Source organism: Megachile rotundata, chromosome 5 (genome assembly GCF_050947335.1).
Source record: "Megachile rotundata isolate GNS110a chromosome 5, iyMegRotu1, whole genome shotgun sequence".
Classification (NCBI taxonomy): domain Eukaryota; kingdom Metazoa; phylum Arthropoda; class Insecta; order Hymenoptera; family Megachilidae; genus Megachile; species Megachile rotundata.
Genome location: NC_134987.1, coordinates 20,159,906 through 20,172,649, shown reverse-complemented (window position 1 = coordinate 20,172,649; position 12,744 = coordinate 20,159,906). Strand labels below are relative to the sequence as shown.

At 40.7% G+C, this 12,744-nt stretch overlaps 1 protein-coding gene and 1 long non-coding RNA gene across 6 annotated transcripts in view; both read left to right on the top strand.

Moving 5' to 3' along the window:
- Positions 1-213: 213 nt before the first annotated feature.
- On the top strand, positions 214-4,968 carry LOC143264448 (uncharacterized). The gene is made up of 2 exons (XR_013038168.1): positions 214-352; positions 4,712-4,968. It is a non-coding gene; the product is annotated as an uncharacterized LOC143264448 (long non-coding RNA).
- A 1,956-nt stretch (positions 4,969-6,924) lies between these two features.
- Positions 6,925-12,744, top strand: part of LOC100878633 (A disintegrin and metalloproteinase with thrombospondin motifs 7) — a 46,395-nt gene continuing 40,575 nt past the window's right edge. For 2 of the 5 annotated variants that reach the window (XM_076531724.1, XM_076531725.1), the window contains exon 1: positions 6,927-8,748. The gene's annotated coding sequence lies outside the window, so the exon portion shown is untranslated. Of the gene's footprint in view, positions 8,749-12,744 lie in introns of all 5 variants that reach the window. The other 3 variants (XM_012285217.2, XM_012285216.2, XM_076531726.1) reach the window with 3 other exon arrangements.

The window sequence follows — 12,744 nt, the reverse complement described above, 5'->3', positions numbered from 1 at the left end:
GCGCGTGATTTCTTATAATTTTGCCTTATTATGCCTTTCCATTTTTAAGAGTTAATTAACAACATAATGTAAATCAATCTTTCAAACAATTAACATCTTCTTTTTAAGTTTGCCATGCAAATATCACGAGATACAAAACAAGGATAAAGTAGCGTATACTGTTGCGCTGGACTAATTCTCTGGACAAGATTTCGCTTCCTTGGTACGATTTTAATTGGAACGAGTGATCGATCGTATTCGTTGAATCATTAATTGTGGCAAACCAAGATAGTCCCGTTGCCGCTCAAGGAACATTGACGTCGGCATTACAAAGCAATCCTTGATCCTTTTAAGGAGATGGGATCTTAAAATGGTAAGTAAATTCGGAATGACGAACGACCCGGACAAATATAGGACGTCTCAAGCAATTCAAAATAACTTGTTCCACATATCACCTATATAATTTACATCTCTATATTTTTTCCTGTATTCGAGGAAAAAGCTTCGCAAATATGTTTCGAACAAACAATGACGTTTCATCGCTTTGAAAACGAAAGTAATCGTTTAAAAAGAAATTCAAATTACGCATGGAACACCCGGTATATCGATTGCGTGTGCAGTTCCTCCTATGGTTACACTCGAAACGATCCAAATACGGATTCAATCAGGCTCCGGATCGAGCCCGATAGGACAATTTTAGTCGACTTTTTGGCCAGGTTCACCCAATTGAAACGAGCTGCTTTTTCTTTTATCCGTGTTTGGTATTGCAGTTCGTATAAAGATAATTATCATGTATTGCCTTTCGATCTCGATGTTAGGATACACGTTATTACAACCATGTGTGTATTCATAATTGCATGTATCACTGTCAGCGACGTATTATACGACTGTGAGATATAAGAATTAAGGAAATTGGCAGAAATAAACGAGTAGTTAGGACTCACATTTTGATTAAAAATACATTAGGAGGTATCGTAAATTTAATGATAGCAGTTATTAAGAATAAGGGTAAAATTTAAAGGGAATAAAAACCCGGTACGTGGAACTCGTTTAAAAAGAATCGCTACATAATGTAGCAATTTCATCGTATTTTCGTTACCGTCTCGCATTCTTCGCTTTTCAATCCCAAGTTCGTATCGATCGAACGACCGAATCCGATTTTCCTTCTCGAAGAAATTGAGTCTAAAGAATTGCCCTCTTGTTCTCCTCCTCTATCATAGAACAAACGTCCGAGAAATAAATCGCCGCGTCCCCGTTTATCACTCCACGGTCTGTCTTCCAACACGAAAACACCAACATTACCGTTGACAAGCAAAAATGTCATCGGTACATCAAATTACATCCCCGGTTTCGTTTCTTCGTCACTCGAAGCGCAGGGTGGTCGCGTTGATTTATCGCAAACAAGAAGACTATCCGCTTCGTGCATCCAGTTTACGTAATCCGGTAGCGGAGAAGCGTAAAACCCGCTCCAGTTTTACTTGTTCCTCTCTGTTCAACGGGCCGATCCTCTTAAACCTATGGACAGAGAAAAACGATACGCCGTGGTAGATGGCGAACACTCAAGGGTGGTCCGTTTGTGCTGGTCATCGCGGCTGTCGATGACAACCGGTCATTGGTCGAAGAATAATTAAGGTTGTAAGTTGAAGTATGGTAGGAAAAAGGTATTGAAATTGCAGGGATCGGCGGAAGCGCCGTTCTCGGCTCCGTGTTATACCTCCGCGACTGTAAAATACCGTGAAATTCACGAACGAATATACGTCTTGATATAACATACGCATGTTCTGCTTTTATAGTACAGATTTCATGGATCGCGTTGACACTGTTTCGCCGTGGCTCGAATTTCCATAGTAATGTTATCGAATGCAGAATTCAAATTTCATTTAAACGAATTCGCAGGATTATAGGATTTAGAATTAATTCTATTTATCTACTAGAACCGGTGAATGTAGGAAAAAATAGCGCTGGACAGTTTTTGCCAGACTCGGTCAGTCGATATTATTCTGGCGAAGGTAGAGGAATAAAAGCGAAGCGATAGAAAACACAAAAGTGTCTCGTATCGAAAAGCAGCCAAGAATAATACGGAATGTTGGCAGGACTGGCAAGGATAAATTGCGTTGGAATTTAATTGGTTGCGCGTGCCGTATGCTTCCATTCAATTGCTGCGTCTGTTTACCTTCTTCTAATGCAGAGCGAGTAACAAACTTGCTGGTTTAACGACCCGTCCTTCCCTGGCATTTATGTTGCATTCCCAATAATTCACCTTGCCTTTCAATGGATGACAACGAGGACTCGTTAGCTACGCACAACTCGAAGAATTTAAAGAAGCTCGTGCCATTATCGCTGCTTAATGAAGCGTTTTAAGGACCTGGAAGATAACGTTTCTCGATAAAATCCTTCAATGCGGAATCCTGACCATCCGTTAGGTTCACCACACTTGCAAAGAAATTTCTTAAATTTTCCTTTTTGAATTATGTACAACGTGTATTTAGTAGTCATCGATTCTGATATGCGCAGCAGCCATATTTAAACCTTAAGAAGTAGGGTGAGAATATTCGTGGACGGTCCAGATAGCTCAATATAAAGGAGTTATGAATATCGGTAAGCGGAAAATCCGGATTCGAATCCTGATCCATCTAGCAATCCGATTGACCGAATACTTTTTCTCCCTACAGTATTATTAATCTTATAAGAATCTTTCGTATCGCGATACCGTCAAGATTACTATTGCAGAAATTGTTGAAAAATTAGGCAGGTAGTCGTTTAAAAAGTACAGTAACGATCCTCTTTTGACATTACTCGTATCCAAAACCTCGTATTAACGACACGAGAAGATTCATCGTCGTCAAGTTTCGCAAAGCATCGACTAAAATTCAATATATCCGAAAGTAAAGTAGCACAATCTTCTAAAAAGCTAGGGAGAGCTTCTTGGCTCCCTGCTTCTCCGATACCCTTCGGATGAACAAAAAATCGAGTGTCTCCGACGACCAGTGCAAATGGTCTTGACACATGGCGTCGCGCGAAAAAAAGTTTCGACAACCGACTGAATCGCGTTACCCTACTTACAAGTATTTTACAGTCGATCGGCTATTACAGGGTATAAGGAAGGTAGGATTCAATGCATCCTGGCTGACACGGTTCGGTAGACTCAATCAAACCGTACACCGACCGGTTGGAAGTTAATTCAACGTTATGGCTGACCGTTTGTCATACGCGATCGAACGAATCTTACAATGTTAGTCGGAGTTTGTGGCGTTCTCTCGACTCGAACAGAAACCATCAAGTCGATCGAGAACATCGAGTGGGTGGTCCCGTTCGGTGAACGCCATTTTATTTATCTACGGTTCGATTCGCAAACGAATTCACGCCATTTGTCGCCTCGAATACCTCCGGTGCTCGAAATTTGAAGCCCACCACCTTGATTCTTAACGAAAGCTTTCGTTCCTACGTCAGAGAATAAGAAATTTATTCGTGGCGAGTTATTAATCGAAGAAGCATATACATCTCAGCCATCGATTTATTATTATAGCGATTGTTATGTACTATCGATATAATATTATTTGTATATCAATAATGCTATTCAATTCGTTTCTTTCTTTAGCGTTTCCGATTTATTCTAAGTTGTAAGCGATGTTTTATCTTCCTCGCCATTCATATTTTACACTTGACGTCGATAGTCGTGTTACACGGTTTCACAAGCAATACTTATCTCGTTTTACGGCCTCTTTTATTGTCGATCAATTCTAGTGGAACTGATGTATGTACACTTCGTTGACCCTTTACTTTTCTTTTCAAAGGAGAAGAAATTCGATCTCGCGCTGAACTTTCGATAATGGTAACGTAAGAAGAAAAGGTACCCTATTCCCATTTCAGTGTTGGGGTTTCGATAAGTAAATAGCATTAGGCTACTTTTGTTACCGTGATGCCAGAAGAAAAGTTTCGTATCTCGAAAATTGCTCGTCCTTCGGAGATCCTTCGAATAATTGATTGCATTTAGACCTAAATGTACCCCAAATTTTTTACCTTTTTCTTTTACGTTTACTATACAATAAGTCCTACAAATAAAACGCCATCAAGAATTACGTTGCACTTAATGTGGCGATAAACTGAAAACCCCATAACAGTGAAAGTGTCAAGAGAATCGTATTCTTTATTTTCTAAAACACGATAGGAAGGAAATCCACGCAATCGTAACCGTATCGTTTCACTTATGTCTTTTAAGCATTTGTATACTTGCGAGATTTGTAACAAAGAGCTTTCTCTACCAAAGGATACAAATAGCGCAGCCATTTCAACGGATCGTAACAATATACGGCTGATCCTTGTATATCGACTATTGTATTCCACGCAATCATTGCGCACGCTATCGCAACGCCACGATGCGCTTTGAAACGAATACCTTTCAATTTCATTGTGACGCTGCTTGAACCCCTCGCGTCGCGTTTACTATCGCTTACTCGCTTTTAGATCCGCTTTCGCGCCCTCTTTTATCAACCCCATAACGCAAATCCCCTGGTAACGCGATCTATGCTACCTAATATTCTCATAAAAATCTCATTTGCTTTTTCTAAGAAAATTTGAATATTCTATAGATGTCTTCCACGGCTGATAAATCATCCTTTTTTGCGTTAAAGTATTCAAGGTTTTGTTCCGATTCGGAATCTTTGCCGAATTCGATCTCGAGTTGATGAGTTTATTTAAATGATATTTTCTTTTCTATCGCATTCGAATACAGTATACCATTAGTCTTCGAGATATTCGCACGCATCCAGAACTATATTTGATGATAAATGAATGGAGGAGAGGCAAAAACGCGAGAGGAAGCTCTAAGAAGTAAAAGATGATCTGAAATACAATGGAGATAAATCTCTGCGAACTGGGAAAGCAAAAAAGGCGAGAACTCGTGGAAGAAGTAACTTTCTAGGGAGACAAGATAGGTCATTATCTGGAAGGGACCTCAAATCGTCGAGAATAAAGGATGAAATAAGAAGACGTTAATTTATTTCAATCTACCATCTTCATTCGCGGAAACTGAATTTAGAATTTCTTGTCATCGACTATTAATTATGATTTGCGGTCGATTACATTTTTGCGGTTTATTACACGAACGTCGTTTCGCGTGCTTCGTGGAATAACAAATGAATGATGTACGATAATATTATTAGGTAATATTTTAGGATTAACATCGCGGCAAAATTTATGCATTTCATGAAATATCACGTTGAGCCAAAATTGTGGTTGCGGCGAGTCTGTTCAATAATTTAATATCAATGCACGAATATTTTGATCCCCGATAAAATAGACACTCTATTTTATGTAAATGACTACTGCACTTTATAGTTTGAATTTCAACCGAAATCATAAGCCGATGTTTGAAAAATAACGCTGTATAATATGATTCTAATACACGCGTTGCACTCGTCGTTCGTGCAATTTTACGACAACTTACAAAAACAGTTTCCTGCGAAAGCAACGTTTATTTGCAAGTAATATTCATTCTAAAAACGCTCAGTTTCGTTTTTCATAATCGCATAGCTACAATTAATTCTGTTGAAACAGGTATTTAGCTGAGTCGAGTCTGTTGCAAAGGAAATTGCACTGCACATATCTTTATCGAATAACATTTTCTATATTGGTTCAAAACTTCGCGATATAACGGCATCGCGTATCAAAAAGCATCGATTTCGTTTGTCACGCTAGAACGTAACGATACTTTTGACATTCGCCATCAAGCGGGTCATCCGTCTCAATTTTCTCGCGAATGCTCATCCAAGTAATCGTCCAAATGTGCCAGAAGACCCACGTAACGTTAGAACCTCACACGTCTCCCGTGTTTCGAATGAAGTACCCAAGCGTATGAAGTATCCACGCGTTGAATCGGTACACGATTTATCGCCACGCATTAGTTCGCTGCGTGCTAGACATTCTCGAGGTAGATCGTCGTACTTTATAACGCCACGCGTTTTATCGTAGCACGGTGTATGGGCATGCGTTGCATAACGACATACTATCCCTACGCGATGTATCGAATTGGTGACAATTTATGCCATAAAAGCCTCAACACTCGACGCATCGCGCGTATCGCCTATTTTTAGGAATATTTATCGAAACGCGTGAATCGTGCCGATTTGAAATTTATTCGGCGAATCGATGAAGCGCATGACCGATGAAGTAGGAGCACGGATAAAGATAGGGCCGGACGAAAAAGAGAGGAAATCCTCGACACGCGGTAGATTTATGAACACGCAACGCGTGTAACAAGCAAAACGAATTATAAGTATAAAAAGAAAGGAGAAGAAAATTTCAAAGCAAAGAGAGCGCGTACGTATAGGCCGCGTGCAAATAAACCTTAACCGATGCACGAGGATCGAGGCAGGTCCGACAAGGGAACAAAAGAAAATCGACGGTGTAACACGAAGACGGCGATAGAAGGTAAAAAGAATTTCGCAATACGTATCAAACGTATAATAAATATATTGGTGAAGAAAGTTTCAGCGACGGAATAACAAGGACGACAGGCGTCGAAGCAAGAACGAAACCGGCGATGTTATCTCGCGGAAGGGAAAGGGCGAAAGCTTGAGGAAAGGAGAAGCAACTACGAAGAGCAAGACGGAAAGAAAGGAGCTGGGTGAAAGAAGGAGCGGCAAGAAGTAAAGGGAGACAGAATTCCATGCGTTGCACGAGGACCAAAGACGAAAGAGCGGTGACGGTTGTGGCGAACCAACGCGACGCGACGCTACGCGACGCTACTCCAGGAGAGGGCAAAGAGGTAGAAGAGGAGAAAGACACAGCTCGAGAGACGATAAAAAGAGCAACCGCGTATAAGAAAGAGGAGGCGAGATCAAGAATCACGGGAGAGGAAGAGGAAAATCGTGATGAGGAAGAAGGAGAAGCAGATAAAACGGGAGGGAGAGAGTGGCGGACAGAAAACGGGTCCACGACTGGGTGGAGGAACTAGTCTTACCTAGTAGATTGCCCTGTCTCGGTCCGTGCTTTTGCGGCCGTCAAGGTAGGAGGGAACCTCCGAGTTCTCCTCGGAGCGTAATCGAGCCGGAGGAGGCGGAAAAGAGAGGCGAGATCGAGCGCGTACCAAACATACACGAGCACCATCGCACACGCGCGCAACAAATGTTCGCTTTTAAGTGTTTCTGTGCTCTGAATGGGGATCCAAAAACCACGTTTCTCCACGTTACTCTCGATTCTTAACAAATATTTTTCGCACCCGAACAGGAATTTCATCGCCTCGCTGACAATGTGCGATCGTTTACTACGGAGGATTTCATGCGATTTTATCGTGACGCCAATTTTTATTATATCACGAACATTTATATGCGCTTATAATATTTTTTAAAGTCGAACTTTCTATCTGTTTTGCGAGATACCGATGAATTTATGGTAAAAGGTAAAGGTTCGACCCGTCGAAATCTGATCGTATCGCGTGACAGAGTAAGCATACATTATAATCACGGGTAACTGCATAGCAAATTTTGTTTTCGATCTAGGAAACAAATAGTGCCGCGAGAGGTGTGCTGCCATCAGTGGTGCTCAATACCAGTGGGTCAAAGTAAAGGTACGTTCCCACGTGACGATAAATCGCGATTCTTATTGCCATAGCACGAAATGTCATGCCGTTTTCGCGTGACATTAAGGGTACGTTTTTACATGCCAGTAAATCGAGATTTTTAATGTAATCTCACGAAATGTCGTGCCTTTTGTTATACTCACAGAAGTTGCGTTGTCATGACATTAAGTTTCGTTTCGTGACTTCGATGTAGCGGCATCAAATCTTCGTTTCAAATGCTTGCTTACCTACATGAGGATTAATGTCGCGTAATACCATACCTTAACCTATCAATGAGTACCACCGCTCGCGTCTCGTTTCTATTCGCATTATTTTGTTTCCCATATTTGATAGATAGAACGGTTTTATACTCTACTACGTGTAGATCGAAGTATTTTTAAGATATATTTATCGGATTAGGCAGGAAGAAGCATCGAGATCGTAGATTTCCGTCGAACAGAGCACGATGGAAAGAAAGAGTTTCGAACAGGCGTCGAAGCTATTGGTAAAGTTAATTAGTGTAACTTGCAGGTACATGTGTAGTGTAGATAGTGGTATTGGCAGGTACAGTAGACGGGTGCAGGGGCAGCTGATCGAGAGGGAACGGGACGGAGAATCGTGCAGGGACAAGGAGAGGAGGATCGTGTGTACGTAGCGTCGGAAGAGTGTACCGGACCGCTAGTGTTGTGACGGCGATCGTGCCCACGACTTCTCTGCCGGACTGTGTTCCGTCATTTCTGTTTCCCCTTCTTTCTGTCTATCTGTCTCTTTTTCCTTCGATCCATTCTTTCTCACCCCTTTTCACACTCTCGATCTCTTCCATGTTCTTACCTTTCGATTCATTTTCCTTCACCCTTTTACTTTTATTTCTCTGCTTCGATTCTTCTGTCCCTCCCCTCTTCGTCCGTTGACTCGCCCTCTCCATACCCGAGCGTATCGGGACCCTCCCTCGCCGAGTCGCTCGCGCGTTTTCGTGATCCGCGCCCGACACTTCCGGCGAAAAGTGAGCCGTTAACCGAATCCACCGGAGTACTCGATGAATAACAGACTCTGGAGAACACCGGAAAAGAGGAAGCAAGAGGAGGTGTTTCTAGATTGTGTGACGCATCCGCGAGATCGTTTGTGCGGAGAAGGTGCGCGCAGGTGTTTCGGAATAGTGCGGCACGACGGCGGCAACCACGTGTCTTTGGCGACGGAAGCGACGGCTCGCGGTACGTACTCGCAATGTCTCATCGATACGATTAAAACCGAACAATATGTCTGCATAATCGTTTTTCTTTCCTAACTGTTGATTAACGATCAAGATTTATCGAGGAAATCGTAAAATGAACACGTAGTCTTTTACCGAAATTCATATTTTCTTTGGAATCGTATCCTGTTTTTTGTCTATGCAGTTTAACCAGTTTATTCAAACTACTTTTATCTTTCCAAGTATTTATCTTAATTAAATACCGTGTAACTTTGCAACAAAATATCATAGACAACTTTTTAATATAACAAATTGTATGTACACCAGAATACACGCTTTCTAATTTTCACCCGCTTATCGTGCTTTTGTAGATATTCTAAGTTAGAAATTTATCTTCAAAAGTATAATTTTATACATTTCACAATATCATTTGCATTTTTTATACCATTTTTCATAACCGAATAATCCTACTTTGAAGTAAAAAGTGCATTCGAAGCTATAAAAATATATTCCGTTTATGATACCGTATTGTATTTTAATTTTTATAACAACATATGTTGCCTTTGAGTGGGCGGGAACAATGTATTCTAACTGAATGTTTTTAAAACTCGAATTTTTTAAAGCGGTGTTCCGGTTTCATGTTTTTCAAGGGTTCTAGAAACAGTAAAAAATTATGTGCTAAGAGGATTCGAGGAAATTTTTATTCCAATGTGCGTCACAGATGTTTATGCGTTTATCGCGCACGAGAATGTGTAAAACATGCATTAACTCTTCGAGTACCATGTTCGATTCGATAAAATGAAACCAATCGATTATCCCGACGATACTTTGCCCTTTTTATCCCGTACGTTTTCAAGTATTCCGAATATTTGATGCTTTGAAAATGTCCACGATGAAGACTCGATTCGTTAATTTTGTCGAAATACGAATCAGGTTCCTTCGTTTAGTAATGTTGCTGCAACAGCGTTCGACAACAATTTTGTCCCCATCGCGTGAAACAGAATTTCCATTTCTGTTTGTATAATTTCGAGAAAAATATTATTTGATTACGCGACAAATAATTGAATAAGCCACCATAGCGGCGGAATCGGTTATTTCGTTGTACAAATAAGTACATGCCGCGGGAAACAACGGCATCGAATTATCGCAAACTGTTCTCCTTTAATAAAGTTCCCGAGGCGCTACTTTACTAACAATTCGAACCGGAAGTCCCTTTACAAACTTCACAACGCGAACATTTTCCTAGCCGAATAGCCCGATAAAACCGTTGTTTACAATTTTCTGGAACTTGCTCTTCCGAGTTAACTTTCGAGCAAACTTTACCCGAAGAAATCCTACAATTTTGCATCCCGATTTTACCTATCAAAGAACCTTAGTTACGTAAAGCACCGAGAAGAAAAAGACTTAACTTTGAAAAGTTTTCCTCGATAAATGATTGAAATTTCTGTTAACACTTTGAATGGTAATCGGATAACATCTATCACTGATTTTGTGGGAAAAATGTAATCGATGTTATTTGAATATAAAATCCACAAATAAATTTAATAAATTAGACTTATAGAAAATAAAATAAAATGATATTTAACGAACGTCGGTTAACGATAGTAATCCGCGTTTCTAAACTATAAATTCCCTGTTCGGCGCTGAATTTGTAGCAGGTAAATAGGTAATAACTGCAACGTTTATTCATGGTTGATCGTCGAGTTACAGATGGATTTATTTCATGATCCGCATAATCTTCCACTAACGAGGTAGTTTTGGGTAATAATTATTTAATGAACAAATAAGGAACAAACAGCGCCCGACGGCAACTGCTTTTCATGAAATTAAACGCTAAACCGTGGCCCACGCGGCCGAATCTCTACAAAGGATATCCTTCAAATTTCATCGATGATTTAACCGGTTCTATTCTTATATTCTTTCTACTGCAATTTTGACGACGCAATTAACACCTTGCTATAATACCGTAATTATATCTTTATTCTGCAATATCCCATATTATACTGTTCACCTTGCAATATGTTGTTTCTGAATAAATACAACTCCCGAGGAACGCGTGAGATATTCCATAGGTATTTCTGATTACGTGTAATTCACACTTATGGCACCCGCATATATACACTGAGAAACACGTTAGTTTTTGCTATGGAATAAAACCCTGCCACCGACTATTATACTCGACAGTATTATAGCATTAAAGTTCCATACATTGTCATTTTCTCCAGGGAAACTCTCGACAGTTATAACAGATGGTAGTGTTCGTTTCCCCCATAAATTGACGTTTTCTTTTGCTTTCAATACATGGTACTCTTTTCTCTTAAACGCCCTATAGACTTTTCATTTTTATAAATTAGTAGACGATCGAAGATCAAGGGTCGCCGTTTTACGAAGAATTTTAATTAAACTCGGGAGGATTATGATTACATTATCGATTCCGGGAGCGACGCGAGTCACGTTGATAAATTTTCACCGACGACGAGGGAGCCGCGCGTAATGCAGTGTCGATAGTCGAATAAGTTTACGAGCAATCACGAAATCACTGTATCGTTGTTTACGAACAAAGGTTTAAGTGTCTTTCTAACAAGTATTTCAAGTTGGACGTGTCGTAAATAAACAGGCGTTCGAGATTCGGTTGAGACATCGTTAATAGAATGCTTGTGCACAGAGTTAATTTATGCTCGATACACTTATGACGCGGTCGTTAGAGTCCTTATTACGGTTGCTAACACGCTTCTGAGAAAATCTTTGTCTTTCTGCTTCGTTGTGCACGAACAAATTAAAAGATGAAACTGAAAGCTCAACTGTCTGCATACTTAATAACCTGCATTTTTTTCACTATCATGAAACTTGGATTACGTAGTACCGATTGCTTCATTGTTATGGAACTCGGCTAGATAATGTCACCTTTTGCTGTATTAGGATTGGGAAAGGAATACGTTGGTTCCCTTTTCGTTCTGACACTGTAATAACTCTCGAATAAAGTTTGAATTAGGTAGTACCGTTTATCGAATTAGGATAGTGTCTGTATTAACCGATGCCACTTTGTTTCTGGCTAAAGTATGAATTTGGTAGTGCATTAGAACGGAGTATGGATTGTCGCACTGGATCGGAAGTTTCCTGTGTCAGATAATGCGACAACACCGGGATGAAGTCGAATTAAGTAGTGACGTTCGCGTCATTAGGCTAAAGCCTGGATTATGCGGTACCATTTGTTTCGTTAGGATAGAGACATTTGTTAGCGCACTCTTTCCACTCTGTTCTAGACAACGTTTAAACGCTGCAAGTCAATTAACGCGGAAGGTTTCTCGCGAAGCGGAAAAACGGTAACAAAATTTCCGAAGTAGTTTTTTGCACTCGATAGAGAAAAGTTGGCTCGAGGAGATCACCTATGACACACGACGTCGACGTGCACGCCCAATGATCTTCGCGGTCGACGTTTTAACGAGCAATAGGAAGCGTCCACCGCGGAAGAACGATCGCGAGAGAAAATTACAGCCGACGACGTGTTCGTTCTCTTCTCTTCGCTTTACGAGCCGTTCACGCGAACGCGACGTGGACGCGTTTTACCTCGAATCTTCCGCGTTAATTGGAGTACGGTAGCTTCCGTGAAAAGTTTCTTGCTAACGTTTCGCGTTCCGAGCCAGCTGCACGAGAGCAACGTGCAAGCATCTACAGAACTTTCCTTCGAGTACGGATGGTTTCGACGATTTTTCAGATAATTAATGGAACTGTGGAACGCGGCAAATTTCGGACGCACTTAGAAACCAGGCCAGCTTTCACGAGGAACCTTCGAACCTAAGCAAAAATTGTTTTAAACTGACGAAGCAGAACAATATTTCGTTTTCGCTTCAAATTAATTTACAGTTTCCTCAAATTTTTAATGTCAACTTAGAATCGTGTCAACGATAATTCCACGATACACAACGTATTAAGAATTGAACGCGCGTGACCGTATACTCGGTCGAAACCCAATATAAATCTGGATTTCACGCACGTTTCAAAAAGATTCATCGTCGTC